General features: G+C 41.9%; 2 long non-coding RNA genes across 4 annotated transcripts in view; both read left to right on the top strand.

The window, feature by feature from the left end:
- Positions 1–2,173, top strand: part of LOC106979033 (uncharacterized) — a 52,193-nt gene extending 50,020 nt beyond the window's left edge. For all 3 annotated transcript variants that reach the window (XR_008297300.1, XR_008297299.1, XR_008297298.1), the window contains one exon: positions 2,160–2,173. This is a non-coding gene — a long non-coding RNA (uncharacterized LOC106979033). The remainder of the gene's footprint in view (positions 1–2,159) is intronic.
- Positions 2,174–7,390: 5,217 nt separating this feature from the next.
- LOC128314957 (uncharacterized) overlaps positions 7,391–17,455 on the top strand; it is a 39,792-nt gene continuing 29,727 nt past the window's right edge. The window contains exon 1 of the long non-coding RNA XR_008297304.1: positions 7,391–7,540. This is a non-coding gene — a long non-coding RNA (uncharacterized LOC128314957). The remainder of the gene's footprint in view (positions 7,541–17,455) is intronic.

A 17,455-nucleotide genomic window follows, 5' to 3' on the forward strand; every position in this document is an offset into this window, starting at 1 on the left:
AAATAAATGTTTCTTAAGTACCTTTGCTGTCAAATGGGAAGACTGTGGTAAACAAGACAGACATAATCCCTGGCCTCAGGGGCCTCACTCTCTGGAGGATTCCCTGTGCAAATGAAGATCTGTCTAGATAAATGATACTCTTTTAGGGACTGAAAACCTTAAGACTTAAAAAAAAATTTTTTTTTATTAACATTCATTTTTGAGAGACAGAGACAGAGCGTGAACGGGGGAGGAGCAGAGAGAGGGAGACCCAGACTCCAAAGAAGACTCCAGGCTCTGAGCTGTGGGCACAGAGCCTGACACGGGGCTTGAACTCACAAACCGTGAGATCATGACCTGAGCCAAAGTTGGATGCTTAATCGACTGAGCCACCCAGGCACCCCATGAAAACCTTAAGACTTTACTTTATTTTATTACTTTTTTTTCAGTTTTTATTTTAATTTCATTATAGTTAACATACAGTGTTAGTTTCAGGTATACAATATAGTGACTCAGCATTTCCGCATAGTACCCCATGCTCATTACAACTAGTGTACTCCTTAATCCCCATCACCTATTTAACCCAACCCTCCTACTCCCCTCCCCTCAGGTAATCATCAGTTTGTTCCCTATAATTAAGAGTCTGCTTCTTGATTTGCCTCTGTTTTTTTCCCCCTTGTTTGTTTTGTTTTGTTTTGTTTTTAATTTTTTTTTTAATTTACATCCAAATTAGTTAGCATATAGTGAAACAGTGATTTCAGGAGTAGATTCCTTAGTGCCCCTTACCCATTTAGCTCATCCCCCCTCCCACACCCCCTCCAGTAACCCTCTGTTCTCCATATTTATGAGTCTCTTCTGTTTCGTCCCCCTCCCTGTTTTTATATTATTTTTGTTTCCCTTCCCTTATGTTCATCTGTTTTGTCTCTTAAAGTCCTCATATGAGTGAAGTCCTATGATATTTATCTTTTTCTGACTAATTTCACTTAGCATAATACCCTCCAGTTCCATCTAAGTAGTTGCAAATAGCAAGATTTCATTCTTTTTGATTGCCGAGTAATACTCCATTATATATATATATCTCACATCTTCTTTATCCATTCATCCGTTGATGGACATTTGGGCTCTTTCCATACTTTGGGTATTGTTGATAGTGCTGCTATAAACACTGGGGTGCATGTGCCCCTTTGAAACAGCACACCTGTATCCGGTGGATAAATGCCTAGTAGTGCAATTGCTGGGTCATAGGGTAGTTCTATTTTTAGTTTTTTGAGGAACCTCCAGACTGTTTTCCAGAGTGGCTGCACCAGCTTGCATTCCCACCAGCAGTGCAAAAGAGATCCTTTCTCTTTGCATCCTCACCAACATCTGTTGTTGCCTGAGTTGTTAATGTTAGCCATTCTGATGGGTGTGAGGTGGTATCTCATTGTGGTTTTGATTTGTATTTCCCTGATGATGAGTGATGTTGAGCATTTTTTCATGTGTCGGTTGGCCATCTGGATGTCTTCTTTGGAGAAGTGTCTATTCATGTCTTTTGCCCATTTCTTCACTGGATTAGTTGTTTTTTGGGTGTTGAGTTTGAGAAGTTCTTTATAGATTTTGGATACTAACCCTTTATCTGATATGTCGTTTGCAAATATCTTCTCCCATTCTGTCGGTTGCCTTTTAGTTTTGCAAAACTTTAAGACTTAAGATGTGTATGAGGCCGGATGTGATTTTCAGGTCTTAGAGTTCTCTAGTCTTTTGAGGGCACAAAGAATGTACTTCGATTTTTTTAATGTTTTTTAATGTTTTTATTTATTTTTGAGACAGAGAGAGACAGAGCATGAGCAGGGAAGGGGCAGAGAGAGAGGGAGACACAGAATCTGAAGCAGGCTCCAGGCTCTGAGCTGTCACCACAGAGCCTGACGCGGGGCTCGAACTCATGGACTGTGAGATCATGACCTGAGCTGAAGTCGGATGCTTAACCGACTGAGCCACCCAGACATCCCTGTACTTCGATTTTTGTTCCTTTTAGAATAGTTTTATTGCATTGATTTAAAATTTCATGTGATGATTTTGCAGTTTATAAAGTGAGACTTCACTGTCTTCAGAAACCGTGAAGGCTAAAATGTTGGTTCCTATCCAAAGACCTGCATTTCGTGTCTTTCAGGGTTCTCTTTATGTATTTTTCCCTTAAGCAGGATACAAATCATGCAAACCTGATCTCAGCTCTGCATTGGAAGCAGCAGAATTGCTGAGGACAGGAGGGAGAGGAGTTCTGCAGGGTAAGTTCATGATACGGTTTTGTGCAGAGTGATGCCAGTCTAGGAAAGGTGCAGTCCATTTGGAAATGCCACTTGGTAAGCTTTCGGAGGTCTACCCTTTTTCAGAGAAGGCTGAACGAAGCCACTTCGTTTCTGAGTTTGCTCAGGAACCTTTAACTCCCTTTACCTTTAAATTTCCATTGATGTCAACCTTCTTCTGTTCTCTCAGAAAGACCTGTCTGGCTCATTTGAAAATTTCATTACTTGCAGATAGGTCTTTTTACAATACTTTCTATTTTGTTTCCTGACTGTCTCAGTGTTTTTTGTGTACCGTCAGCCTTAGTTTTCCTGAGTATTAAGCTTTGTAAATTGCCTGCAGTTTCGACCCCATACTCTTATGATTGCCAGACTTCTCTAAAACACTGCCCTCTGTGTAGTCCCAAGTTCCCTTTTTTCAACCTTTTTGTCTTGTTCCACTCATATTTAGATACAAGTATGTGCCATATGTTTTTTTTCTTTTTGGATAAAATGCACAAATGAACCATTTTGGTGAGTGTGATTTATTGGTACTGAGTACATTCACAGTGGTGTGCAACCATCAGCTCTTTTTAGTTCCGAAATACTTTCGCTTAAAAAGGAAACCCTGTAACCAATCAGCAGTCAGCCTCCGTTCAGCCCTACCCCCAGCCCCTGCAACCACTAATCTACTTTCTATTTACAGGTGTACCTATTCCGTACATATCTAGTAAAATCATACAGAATTCAATTTCATGACAATGTGCGGGGGCATATGGTCCTTTTATGTTTAACTTGTTAAGAATTACCAAACTATTTTATATAGAGGCTGTACCGTACTATATTCCCTCGGACAGTGTGGAAGTTACTCCACATTCTTGCTATCATCACTTATTTCCTTTTTTTCTTTTCTGTTTTTTAAATCTTTTTAAAAATTTTACTTATTTTGGGGCACCTGGGTGGCTCAGCCAGTTAAGCATGCGACTTCAGCTCAGGTCATGATCTCACAGCTCGTGAGTTCTAGCCCCACATCGGGCTCTGTGCTGACAGGTAGGAGACTGGAGCCTGCTTCGGATTCTGTGTCTCCCTCACTCTCTGCCCCTTCCCCACTCATACTCTATATCTCTGTCTCTCTCTCCCTCTCTCTCTCTCAAAAATAAACATTAAAAAAAATTTACTTATTTTGAGAGAGAGAGAGAGAGAGAGAGAGAGAGTGCACGTGCACGAGCTGGGGAGGGGCAGAAAGTGAGGGAGAGAGAGAATCCCAGGCAGGCTCTGCGCTGTCAGCACAGAGCCCCACCTGGGGCTCAAACTCATGAGCCGTAAGATCATGACCTGAGCTGAAGTCAAGAATCGGATGCTTAGCCGACTGAGCCACCCAGGTGCCCCATCTTCTTTTTTTGTTTTAATAGTAACCATCCTAGAGTATGCAGTGGTGTCTTACCGTGGTTTTGATGTGCATTTCCCTAAAACAAATGATGTTGAACATCTTATCCTGTGCTTGTTGACCATTTCTGTGTCTTTGGAGAAATGCTGATTCAAGTTCTTTGCCCCTTTTTTACCCTGTGTTGTTTTTTGTTGTTGACGTGCAGGAGTTCTTTCTGGCCTCTCATAGTGGGCCCAAAGCACATGTATGATTTGCATGTTTTTTCTCCCATTTTGAGGATATCGTTATGCTCTTTTTGATGGTGTTTTTTGATGCACAAACAGTTTTAATTTTGGTGGGGTCCCATTTATCTTTGTTTTCTTTGGTGCTTTTTCATATCTTACAAAGATTAGACACTGTCAGATCCAAGGTTCTAAAGATTTACCCCCTTGCTTTCTTCTAAGATTTTTTAATAGTTTTAGCCTTTACATTAGGTTTTGGTCCATTTTTACTTTATTTTTTTTTTATTAAAAATTTTTTTTTACATTTATTTATTTTTGAGAGACAGAGTGAGACAGAGCACTAGTGGGGGAGGGGCAGGGGGTGGTGAGACACAATCCAAAGCAGACGCCAGGCTCTGAGCTGTCAGCACGTTGCCCAACGTGGGGCTGGAGTTCACAGACCAAGAGATCATGACCTGAGCTGAAGTCAGACGCTAAACCAACTGAGCCACCCAGGCGCCCCAGATTTTTGATCCATTTTGAGTGAATTTGTGTATATGGTCTGAATCAGGGGTCTGCTTTGATTCTTCTGCATAGAGCTATCCAGGTATCCTAGCACTAGGTGTTGAAGAGACTATTCTTTCCCCCATTAAATTGTCCTGGCACACTGTTGAGAGTATGTTTTTTGTTTTTTTTTTCTTTTCTTTTTCTGGATTCATGTTTATGTCTATCCTTTTGCCTGTACCACCCATTTTTTTTTTTAGTTATTTATTTTGGAGAGAGAGTTTGCAAGCAAGAGCACACACAAAAGGGGGAGGGGCAGAGAGAGAGAAAGAGAGACAGAATCCAAAGCAGGCTCCAGGCTCTGAGCTGTCAGCACAGAGCCTGATGCGGGGCTCGAACTCAGGAACCATGAGATCATGACCTGGGTTGAAGCTGGGTGCTTAACCAGCTGGGCCACCCAGGTGCCCCTGTACCACCCATTTTTGATACTGTGCTTTTTAGTTCTTTTGGTTCTTTAAAAAAAAAGAATTCGTTTTTAATGTTTATTCATTTTTTTTTTAATTTTTTTTTTCAACGTTTATTTATTTTTGGGACAGAGAGAGACAGAGCATGAACGGGAGAGGGGCAGAGAGAGAGGGAGACACAGAATCGGAAACAGGCTCCAGGCTCTGAGCCATCAGCCCAGAGCCTGACGCGGGGCTCGAACTCCCGGATCGCGAGATCGTGACCTGGCTGAAGTCGGACGCTTAACCGACTGCGCCACCCAGGCGCCCCAATGTTTATTCATTTTTGACAGAGAGAGAGAAGGAGAGAGAGAGAGAGAGAGACAAAGTATGAGTGGGGGGGGGGGGGCAGAGAGAGAGGAAGACAGAATCCAAAGCAGGCTCCAGGCTCCAAGCTGTCAGCACAGAGCCCATCGTGGGGCTCGAACCCACGAACTTTGAGATCATGACCCAAGCCGAGGTCTGACACTTTATCAACTGAGTCACCCAGGTGCCTGTCTTTTGGTTCTTTTTTGTTTGTCTCTTATTGATAATTTCTTTAGCGAAACATAATTCTTCTAGTTTCCTATAGTTCTTTGTCCATGGTTTCTGTTAGCTGGGTGTGTTGAAACAAATGGATTTAAGGTTGTTACTAAGTCCAGTGCTTTGGCTTTTAGGAGCAATTTTTTTTTTTTTTAATTTTAGAGAGAGTAAATGAGCAAGGGAGAGAGGCAGAGGGGGAAAGAGAAAGAGAGAGAGAAAGAGAAAGAAAGAGAGAATCCCAAGCAGGCTCCACACTCAGCACAGAGCCCAACACGGGGCTCAATCCCACAACCCTGGGATCATGACATGAGCCGAAATCAAGAGTCAGATGCTCAGCTGACTGAGCCACCCAGGAGCCCTAGAAACATAAATTCTAGATATCATAATGCTGCTGTTTGAAAACCTGATTCACCCCTCTCCCAGGGTTTGCTGTTGCTGCTTGTTGTGTATTGTTGATGTTTGCTTAGTGGCTTTTATAAATTATTTTTGTATGTTCTGCATTTCTTTTTAGTGCTGTCCCTGAAATCTGTGTTCTGTTAATTTAGTGGTCACTAAACTAGAGTGACAGAAATTCCTTAAATGCCCGGAGCCAAGAGAAGAAAACTAAAAATGTTCTTTTGGTTTTTGTTGATGGGCTGTGTGTTGGGCCACTCCTTTGGTGTTTAGCTAGGCCGTCTACAACTCTTCCTTAGTCTTCCGTCCCTGCTGGAGTGGATCCTGACGATCAGCCAGAGGTTGATCTTTGGATCCTCTTTGGATCCTCTCACCCTTTCCCAGCATGCATCCAGCCCCAGGGGTGCTTATGGACTTCTTGATTCTCTGGTAAACACTCGAGCTTTTAAAGTCCTATTCAGGGGCAGTGGGTGGCTCAGTTGGTTAAGCATCTGACTTAACTCAGGTCATGATCTCACAGTTTGTGAGTTCAAGACCTGAATCAGGCTCTGCGCTGACAGCTTGGAGCCTGGAGCCTGCTTCAGATTCTGTGTCCCTCTCTCTCTGCCCCTCCCCTGCTGTGCTCTCTCTCCTTCAAAATAAACATTAAAAAAATAATAAAATAAAGCCCCTATTCACGCACATATCAACATTTCCGGTCTGTGCCTTCTAAGGCCTTTCAGGCTATGTTTTGTTTGTCTCAAATGCTCTCCCTTTCCTCGGGCTGCTCTAGGCAATATTTTGGCTCTAGACATCTTCATCAGAAGTTGTCTGAGCAGCACCTGAGTGGCACAGTTGGTTGAGTATCTGACCTCAGCTCAGGTCATGATCTCATGGTTCGTGGGTTCGAGCCCCGCATTGGGCTCTGTGCTGACAGCTCAGAGCCTGGAGCTTGCTTCTAATTCTGTGTCCCCCTGTCTCTCCTCCCCATCCCTGCTTGTGCTCTTTCTCTCTTTTTCAAAAATGAATAAAAATTTAAAAAAATTAAAAAAAAAAGTTGTCTGAGATGCTGCCTTGTTCCTGGAACTCTCTGAGTTGGGTGATATAATGCCACACCCTTGCGGCGGTGATACTAAAGGAAGCTGCCAGAAAGATCGAAGCACCCAGTGGTGCTTCTTTGAGAACAAGGTCCATAGCGCTCCTTTGATCCCTCGCAACTTGCTCAAGGATGCATCCTGTTGTCTACATGGCTGGAGCTGATCCGAAGAGTGGGGATGGTAGGTGGGTAATTAAAATGCCTCAGCACTCACTTGATGAATTTATTTTTTATTTTTTTAACATTTATTTATTTTTGAGAGAGAGAGAGAGAGAGAGCGCGAGCACAGGGGAAGGGCAGAGGGAGAAGGAGACACAGAATCTGAAACAGACTCCAAGCTCTGAGCTGTCAGCACAGAGCCCGATGCTGGGCTTGAACCAACAAACCATGATATGATTAGCTGAAATACAGCTGCTTCTTCCATCAGTGCTCCCTTTGTGAATGTACATTTTTTACTAGATTTCAAGCTGCTATGATAGTTTATTTTGATAGTTTTTGTAAGCTTGTTGGTTTTCTGGTGGGAAGGAGCCCTGGAATTCCCTCCTCCGCCATATTTTGTGGCATCAGTCTATGTGCTTTTAAACAATTTTATCCCAGAAATTTTCGCCAAGACTACATTGTCCCACTTTTTAACAGAAGTGGATTTGCAACTCCAAACCAAAGGTTCCACACCCCTTCATGAGATTCCTTGGGAAAAAACACCAAATGGAATACAGTTGGTAAGATCTCCAAAAGTATTTCCTTTCCCCACATCAAGGCAAGAAGTACAAAATCCGGGAGAATGATATGAAATAAATGTCGTTTACCCAAAGAAAGCAGAATCTGTGAAGATTCTTTGAATATCAGGAACTTGAGGAGCACGCCAAACCTATTTGCACCTGTTTCTCCTCAGAGATCCACATATACACAGCTCAGGTGTTCAGTTTTTGATACACAGGGATTTAGTTGGAATAATTTAGGTTTTAAATGATGTAGTATGGGTAATTACCGGAGTAACTGTGTAAGATACTGTGAAAGTAGAGGATATAGTGCAGGGTCCTAGCCTCAGAGTCTGTCTGTTCAGCTTAAAATAACTCAAAAACAGGGCAGGATCTCTGTACACTTAAATGGAAAAACAAAAAACCAAAGCCTTCAATTATGATGTTTCCAATATATAAAAGTTGTGATGAGGGGAGAAGTTCTTTCATAATGAGTGTGAAAAAGTCTTTAGTTGTCATTTAAACCCTAATCAGCAGGAGAGAAGCAGTGTTGGGCAAGACGAGACGGTTCTAACCTGTGTCGAAGAGCGTTTAGTGGACACTCACGACTCACATTAGACAGGAAACTTCTAGGGGTAATGAGAATGGAGAAGCCTTTGAAACGAACTTTATTTGTACTTTGCTCAAAGAAATCCCTGTCGGAGAGAAGACTGAGAGAGGGTTCAACACGATAAAGCTTTTGGCTAGCTCTCAGACCTTACTGGGCACACGAAAACTCAGACACAAGGGAAAGACATTGTCGGAGAACTTTTGTTAATCAGTCATCCCGTAAGGTGCATGTGAGACACCACACTGGAGAGAAGCCATATGAATGTAAAGACCGCGGGAAAGCCTTCACTCATTCCTCATACCGTACGGGTCACAGAAGAACTCACAGCAGAAAAAAGCCCTCTGTATGTGTGGAATGTGGGAAAGCCTTTACTCGATCCACAGGACTTCTTTTACACATGCGAAGTCGCACTGGAGAAAAACTACACGAATGTAAGGAATGTGGAAAAGCCTTTAATAATTCTTCACTGCTCAGTCAGCACGTAAGGCCGCACATCAGAGAGAAGCCATATGAAGGCAGGCAGTGTGGGAAAGGTTTCACTCAGTCATCGGGCCTTACCACACAGTTAAGAACTCACACTGGAGAGAAGACCTATGCTCGTAAAGAATGTGGGAAAGCTTTTGCTCGTTCCACAAATCTCAATACGCACATGTGAACACACACTGCAGGAAAGCCATACAAATGTAAAGAAGGTGGGAAAGCCTTCAGATACTCCACGTGCTTTAACATGCACGTGCGAACTCACTCTGGAGAGAAACCGTATGAATGTAGGGAATGTGGGAAAACCTCCACTCAGTCTTCAGCACTTGAGAAACACCTGCAAATGTTCCTCAGACCTTAGTATTCACATCTTTTTAAAGTTTTTTAACGTTTATTTATTTTTGAGAGACGGAGTGTGAGTGGGGGAGGGACAGAAAGAGACAGGGAGACACAGAATGTGAAACAGGCTCCAGGCTCTGAGCTGTCAGCACAGAGCCCAACGTGGGAACTCGAACTCACGAACCACAAGATCATGACCTGAGCCGAAGTGGGACGCCTAACTGACTGAGCCACCCAGGAGCCCCTTTCGTATTCACATCTAAACTCATTTGGATAAAGAACCTTATGAAATTAAAGAATGTGAGATCGCTTTACTCATTTTTCATCCTTACGTAATAGGAACTTCCCTGGGGCAGAATTCCCATTTGTATAATGTATGTGGGAGAGCAGTAATTGTTCATACCTTACAGAACATGTAAGAACTCACACTTGAGAGAACCCTACAGTTACAAGGACTGTGGGAGAGTCTTTGTTGCTGTTGTGCTAACATTAATTTTACATACCTAAAATTTCTGTAAAACTCAGGAGCGCCTGGCTGGCTCAGTTGGTAGAGCATGTGACTCTTGATCTCGGAATATGTAAAAATAAGAGGGGCGCCTGGGTGGCTCAGTTGGTTAAGCACCTGACTCTTGATTTTGGCTTAGGTCATGATCTCACAGTTGTGAGATGAGCCCACATCATCGGGCTCTGCTGTGCATGGAGCCCACTTGAGATTCTCCCTCTCCCTCTCTGCCCCTCCCATTAGCATGTGCAGTAAATAAATAAATAAATAAATAAATAAATAAATAAGAGATTACTGTAAAAGTCACGTGAAGGTAAGAATGAGATACAGCTTAAAATATGTTCACATGCTTTGATAGCACATAGCTCACTTTAGGGATCAGCCATCTGTATGTAAGAAATGTGGGGAAAACCTTAGTGCTGAGGCCTTAATATCCACCTGAGACTTCATACTGGCATCAAACCCTAAAAATGTAAAAGACAACAGGAAGACTTACAGTAATTTTAAGAACTCAACATGTAAAAACTCAACAGTGGAGAGATTTCTATACATACGAGGAATATGGGAAAACCTTCAGAAATTCTTGATTGCTTCATATGCAAGAAGAGTCATGACTGTGAGAAGTGCTGAAAATTGTTCAGGTGTCAATGAGTAAGTCATAACATGCAGTGGAGAGAAACCCTCTGATGGTAAGATGAATGCAGGAAAACTTTACTTCTGTCCCATATGCGAATCTTTGATAATCTTTGATAATCTCACAGAGGCAGCAAATGTTATGAATCTCACAGAGGCAGCAAAGGGAAATGCCTGTGTGTGTGTGTGTGTGTGTGTGTGTGTGTGTGTGTGTGGTTTTTGGCTTTTGACCTTTAGTAAAAAATGATAATCCACACTGGAGAGAAACTGTGGTTATCAGGTTCATGGGAAATGGTGTATCCATCTTATAAATCTTAATCTGTGTGTGAAAACCCACCCTGGAAAGAAGCTGAATGAATGTAAAGTTATGGGGATGATTTTTGGTAAATACACATCCCTTAAGAGACTCATGAGTGCTCGGGGCGCCCGGGTGGCTCTGTCAGTTAAGTGTCGGACTTCAGCTCAGGTCAGGATCTCACGGCTCATGGGTTCGAGCCCTGTGTCAGGCACTGTGCTGATAGTGTGGAATTGGCTTCTGATCCTCTCTTTGTCTCTCTCTCTGTCCCTCCCTGCAGTCGCGTGTGCTCTCTCTCTCAAAAAATAAACATTTAAAAAATAAAGACACTCTAGAGAATTTCTGCAATATCATACTCATTTCATATAATGGTGTTTTCATTATGGTTCACCTCTAAAGACTTCCCTATATAAGTCTTCAGTGAATTACGAGATATTTGGAAGTTTAATTGGCAATGTAAGAGCATTTTGTAAATGTTTTTAGGTAGTGCTTTCTAGTATATTTGCAAGTGGGTTATAAAATGGGCTCTTTATATATATCCTTATTTGGTTATTTATAGGAAAATTCTCTCTGGCTTTGTACGGCAAGTAGTATCTAGTCATCTCAATATTCTTTGTCCCTTGGTCCCTTATAAATAGAATCCAGATTATCTCCAGGCATATAGTTAAAAAAATATTCCTACTTCTCAGGTTTCCCTGGGTTTATGGGAAGACTTATTTCATAGTCCTGGCTAGTGAGAAGTAGGCAGAAGTCATCAGTGTGGATTCTGGGAAAGCTGTTAAAAAGGGGATAGTTTCCAATGGCTTTTTCTCTTCAATGATTGGCCTCCATTCTTTCTCTTTCCTTCCTGGAAATCAGGTACATCCCTGGAGTTTAGGTGATATGTTGTGTACTATGAGGACAAAAGCCACAGATAATGTGGAATGGCTGAAAAACACAAGAGATGCCTTCCCCTCCTGGTATCATTGCTCAGCCATTGGACCTGCTTGTGTGTAGACTTCTTGGTACATGGGAAGACAAAGCTCATCAGGCTGAGCACCTATGTTTCAGTCATCAGTGTATAGGCGGCACTTAAAACCAATTAGGTTAGATCATTTCACCTGAGGATTGGCAAGCCCTGGGACACTTTGGCAGTTGGGGTCATGGGAGGAAGTAGCAAGTGAATTGAGAAGTAGGATCCCATGGAACAGGAGTAGATTAAGATTAGTGTCTTAATCCATTAATCCAAAGCAAGGAGCAGTGACTTGCTCAACTATACCAAATGCTGATTGGGGGAGTTAAATGAGGATGGGATTTAACCATAAAAGTCATTGGGGACCTTTTCAAAAGCTGACTTTGTGGAACAGGGTGTGCCAAAGTCTTCTTGGAATAGATTTCTGAGAAATTTGTATATGCGTTGTCCATCCTGTTCTGCTCTGTCCATTCTATCCTGAATAAAGGTAAGTGCTTCTCTTTGACCTCACAATCTATACCTTAATATTCCAGCTTTACAATGTGTTATGAATTTACTATTGCTGCTGTAACCAATCACCAAATGATGTCATAAGTCAACAAAAATTTTACTAGCTTACAGTTTTGGAGATCAGAACTCTGAAAAGGGTCTCACTGAGCTAAAATCAATATGTTAACAGGACTGGAGGCTCTTGGGGTGAATCTGTTTCCTTGCTTTTTCCAGCTTCTAGATGCCTCACACTTTCCTTTCTTGGTGGATCTGTTTTTACTCCTTAAAGGCCAGCAACTTCAGTCCAAGTCTGTCTCATGCTGCCATCTCTTTGACTCTTCTGCTTTATCTCCTCCTGTTTGTTTTTTTTTTTAAAGTAAACTCTACTCTCCCCCCAACCCAGCGTTAGCTGGTGTGCCCCCTTCTCTTGGGACTGTGCATGATAAACTTTCAGTGGCATTAACCTGTGTTACCATCCAGTCACCTTTATAATTTAAGACCCCAGCACAAATCATTTGGCACAAGGTGACTCAGTGTTTTGGTGGGGTGCATGCCTCTAGGCTGCTCTTGGCTCACTGACTACACCAGACAGCAAGTTCTGCCTGAGAGTAGTACTGGCTACTGGTGAACTTGCACTTTGGCCTTTACTGCCTTGTGCTGTGTCTGCACATCCTTTCATGGTTTTCCAACCTAAATGGTGGTAAGAGATTGATCCCAGATTCTTGCTTTGTATAGTTACTATGATTGGGTGTATGAGAGGCCCCCAGTCAACATTTTATTAATGACAAAGATGTCCTACTGGATGAGAAATCACAGAAGCATCTAGGGACAATTGGCATATATTAAAAGAGGCACAGTGAAGGCCTCCTGGAGAGTGGGAAGCACAGAGTGGTTATCCTCAGGCTACTGTGACGGTGCTGAGACCGGTCCACTAGCCTGAAATCAATGCCATTAGAGCACCACCAAGGAGGCCTTAGGAGCCAGGCATTGAACCCCAGGTGGTGGCCCTTTGTGAGAAATCTACTTTGATGGACAAGTAGGTCTGATGTGAATATGTGTTCCACTGACAGGCCATTAAAAGCTGTTGATTGTCCTTGGGAATTGTGACCCTTGGGAAACACTCATCCACTTGACTTGCTGGGGTGCCTGGGTGGCTCAGTTGGTTAAGTGTCTGACTTCGGCTCAGGTCATGATCTCACTGTTCCTGAGTTTAAGACCTGCGTTGGGTTCTGTGCAGACAGCTTGGAGCCTGGAGCCTGTTTCAGATTGTGTGTCTTCCTCTCTGTCTCTTCCCCTCCTCTGCTCGTGCTCTGTCTCTCTCTCAAAAATAAATAAACATTAAAAAAATTTTTTTTGACTTGAAATTTGGCCAGACCCATCTCATTCATCAGTAGTTAGGTGGAGGGGGCCCACCCTATGGATAACCCTGGCTTTCAAAAATGTATATGCTGCTTTAAAGGCAAATCCCTTTGATGATGTTTTCTTTGCTTCTATCACAACTTTTTCTTAGTGGGAAACAGAAAAGATCCCATCCATGGAGACTGGTGGCACAATGTGTAATGAAAAAGGGGGGGGGCATTGAGGAGGTTTCTCAGCTCATATGAGGATGTCAATCTCCTGGTCAGTGTATGTGGGCACTCCCAAGTGCTGCTGCTGACCAGCATGCTAAAAAGCATTCTCCCGCAAACCAAATTATCACAAAATCTGGATTCTGCCATTATTTTTCTCTTGGATTTAGATCTCAGGCCCTCTGAAGTTGATAGGGATAGCCTAGAAAGAGAGGCTGATGGTCACAACGGGGGCCACTCAGGACCACCACAGGAGCTTATCAGGTAAATACCTTTTTGTGGTTTTTAAGTTCTTTTTTTTAATGTTTATTTATTTATTTATTTTGAGGGAGAGAGAGAGAGGGAGGGGCCAAGGGAGAGGGAGAAAGATAATCCAAAGCAGGGCTCGATCCTATGAACTGTGAGATCATTACTTGAGCTGAAATCAAGAGTCAGACGGATGCTTAACTGACTGAGCCACACAGGTGCCCCATTTTTTTTTTTTAAGGGAAACAATCATTGTCAGGAGACTAAATGGAAAAAAAAAAAGTAAAGATTGCAGCTTTTTGGGGAAGCACTCTCTGCCCCCCAAAAAGAGATCTTTAAATTTTATGTACAGAGCAAGTTCCAGGTATAGAAACCATAGTGCTCTTAGATTACTCATTGATTTTAAAAACAACAAATCCCTAGGTTTGGGGGAGAAAATAAAAGGTAAATAAATAAAAAATGTTTATACATAATATTGTAATATAGAATTGAAGTAAATTCTATAATCATTAAAACAAAGTCCCATTATTAGGTCCAATTAGAATTCCAAAATGTGTATATTAAAATTTCATATACTGGGGCGCCTGGGTGGCTCAGTTGGTTGGGTGACTGACTTTGGCTCAGGTCATGATCTTACAGTTTGTGGGTTCGAGCCCCGCGTCGGACTCTGTGCTGACAGCTCAGAGCCTGGAGCCTGTTTCGGATTCTGTGTCTCCTCCTCTCTCTGCTCCTCCCCTGCTTACGCTCTGTGTCTCTCTGTCTCTCAATAATAAACGTTAAAAAAAATTTTTTTTTTAAATTTCATATACTAAGAATTTATATAAGTTGGTTATATATGTAATAATCAAATGTATGATCACTATGTGATAGAATTTATATACTCAAAAAATATGTAAGAAAAAGATAAAAGGGACATTGATTGGCTTTTGTGCCTCTTCAACGTAATTTCTAAATTAACATTTGCTAAAATGCACTAGTTGAAAAAGCTTCATAGACTTAATCAGTACTGTGGCTCAAACATAGTTATACCTGGGGATCACACCGAATGTAAACATTGTATCCATTATAATCTTTAAAAAGTAATTAAAAATAGAGGATTAATAGGTATGCCTCACTTGAACTGTAGTCTTGCCTGAATTTCCCTAATACCTACCTATTGCCTTAAAATGTATCATCTTGGATATATCTATGACAACAATAAATAATAAATGTAAATTAAGGTAACTTTTTGGCACTTACAAGTTTTGTTGATGAGATAGGACCCTGTGAATTCTTTGTTGAAATAATATGGCCCAACGTAAGTTACAACAAGGCCACCAAGGATTAAAATTCATATAAACCCCATTACTAAAGAGGTGTTTATCTCCACTGCTTCAAAATTAAATAACCCAGTTTTGCCTTTCCTTAAAACTAAAAATAAGTGCATAAGTAGGTAAATCCATCCATCCATCCATCCATCCGTCCATCCATCCGTCCATCCATCTATCCCTTGGCTACCTGGATAGTAAACAGTAATGAGAGTTCATGGACTATATGAATTCCACTGCTAACCATCATATGTGATGGGGCACAATAGAATGTTACTGATTTCCATCTCTTAACCAGGATGTTGCTAATAAAAAATAGGACTCCATGGGGCTCCTGGAATGTTCAGTCTGTTAAGCATCCAACTCTTGGTTTCAGCTCAGGTCATGATCTCACAGTTTGTGAGTTCAAGCCCCACCTCGGGCTCTGTGAGGACAGTGCAGAGCCTGGTCGGGATTCTCTCTCCCTCTCTCTCTGCCCCTCCCCTGCTCTCTTCTCTTTCTCTCAAAATAAATAAATAAACTTAAGGATCCTGAGAAACATTGCACCTGGCCAAATTTCAGGCAGTCATCTTGGCTCTGGATATCCTGGTGAATAAATGGCCCTAGCTTCATGTTTATTATGAACTGTTGAGCCATTGCCTAAAAATTGACCTCTTCAGGGCCAAGAACTCTGGGAATCTCTTGCCTCACAGATACCTAAATTACATATCTCTGCATGTATTGGAGGCCACAACACACAGTCTTGTCGGGTCACTCTGCATTTCCTTTGACGTTATTGACATTACTAATAGTAACCAAGGCACACATCCCATTTCTCAAAATACACAGTTTGATGGGGCACCTGGGCGGCTCAGTCAGCTAAGAGTCTGACTCTAGCTCAAGGCATGATCTCACAGTTCATGGGTTTGAGCCCCGCATCAGGCTCTCACACAGAGCCTGCTTCAGATCCTCTGTCTCCCTCTCTCTCTGCCCCTCCCAGCTTGTGCTCTCTCTCACTCCCAAACATAAATAAGTAAACATTAAAGAAAATACACAATTCAAGGCTCTTCGAAAGGACATTGGTTGAAACTTTTATGTCCCTGATGGCTTACAGATAGCCAGTTTAATTGGAAGATAGAATGATCTAGTCCTTGCATTGTGCAGTTCTTTTTTATTATCAGGAAGTTGTGGGGGATCATTTATATTTGCATATCAGGTTTTGGGGTTTTGTTTGTTTTTTGGTTCTCCAAGAATACTTGGTCACTTTTTTAAAATGTTTTTTAACATTTATATATTTTTGAGAGATAGACCGTGAGTAGGGGAGGGGCAGAGGGAGGGGGAGACACAGCATCCAAAGCAGGCTCCAGGCTGTGAGCAGTCAGCACAGAGCCAGACGTGGGGCTTGAACCCAGGAACCGTAAGATCATGACCTGAACCGAAGTCGGGCACTTAACCGGCTGACCCCCCAGGCGCCCCTACTTGGTCACTTTTGATTAGACATTTGCTGAATCTAAATCATTTTTAGAATTGTAGTATTTTTTAATTAATTAAAAAAAATTTATTTTAGGGAGAGGGAGAAAGAATGCAAGGAGGGGAGAGGGGCAGAGGGAGAGTGAGAGAATCTTAAGCAGGCTCCATGCACAATGCAGAGCCTGACTTGGGGCTTGATCCCACAACCCTGGGATCATGACCTGAGCCAAACTCAAGAGTTAGGTGCTCAACTGAGCTACTCAGGTGCCCAAGAATTGCAGTATTTTTTGTATCGGGCTTTCCAATCCAAGACCAAGATGATTCTCCCTATTTAAGTTTTCTTCAAAGGGGTTCAATATTTTGTAATTTTCTCCCCACAAAAGCTGTGCATGGTTTTAGATCTAGTGTTAAGCATTTAAAATTTTTTCTTTGTATGATTTTATCACACAGGTATTTCATACATTTTAATTTAGATTTTCTGATTGTCAGTATACAAAATGCAGGTGGTCTTTATATATTGAAATATATCTAGCAGCCTTGCTAAATTTTCTTTAAAATTCTTATTTTTGGGACGCCTGGGTGGCTCAGTCGGTTAAGTGTCCAACTTCGGCTCAGGTCATGATCTCTCGGTCCGTGAGTTCGGGCCCCGTGTCAGGCTCTGTGCTGACAGCTCAGCCTGGAGCCTGTTTCGGATTCTGTGTCTCCCTCTCTCTGACCCTCCCCTGTTCATGCTCTGTCTCTCCCTGTCTCAAAAATAAATAAAACATTAAAAGAACCAATTTTTTAATAAAAAAATTATTATTTTTATGTATTCTTTTGGGTTTCCCACTTAGGCAATTGCATCATTTTAAATAACGACAGTTTTAATTTTCCACTTCAATCCTTAGATCATTTGTATTTTTTCTTGTTTTACTGACTAAATAAAATCTCCAGGAAAATAATGACTGGAAGTCATTAAATCGGCATACCTCTTGTTAATATCAATGGGATATACATTCCATCTTTACCGTTTGCTTTAATGTTGTTATAAATTTTATCTTTCATAGTTTAGGGAGGCTTTCTCATG

Source organism: Acinonyx jubatus, chromosome A2, assembly GCF_027475565.1.
Source record: "Acinonyx jubatus isolate Ajub_Pintada_27869175 chromosome A2, VMU_Ajub_asm_v1.0, whole genome shotgun sequence".
Taxonomy (NCBI): Eukaryota; Metazoa; Chordata; class Mammalia; order Carnivora; family Felidae; genus Acinonyx; species Acinonyx jubatus.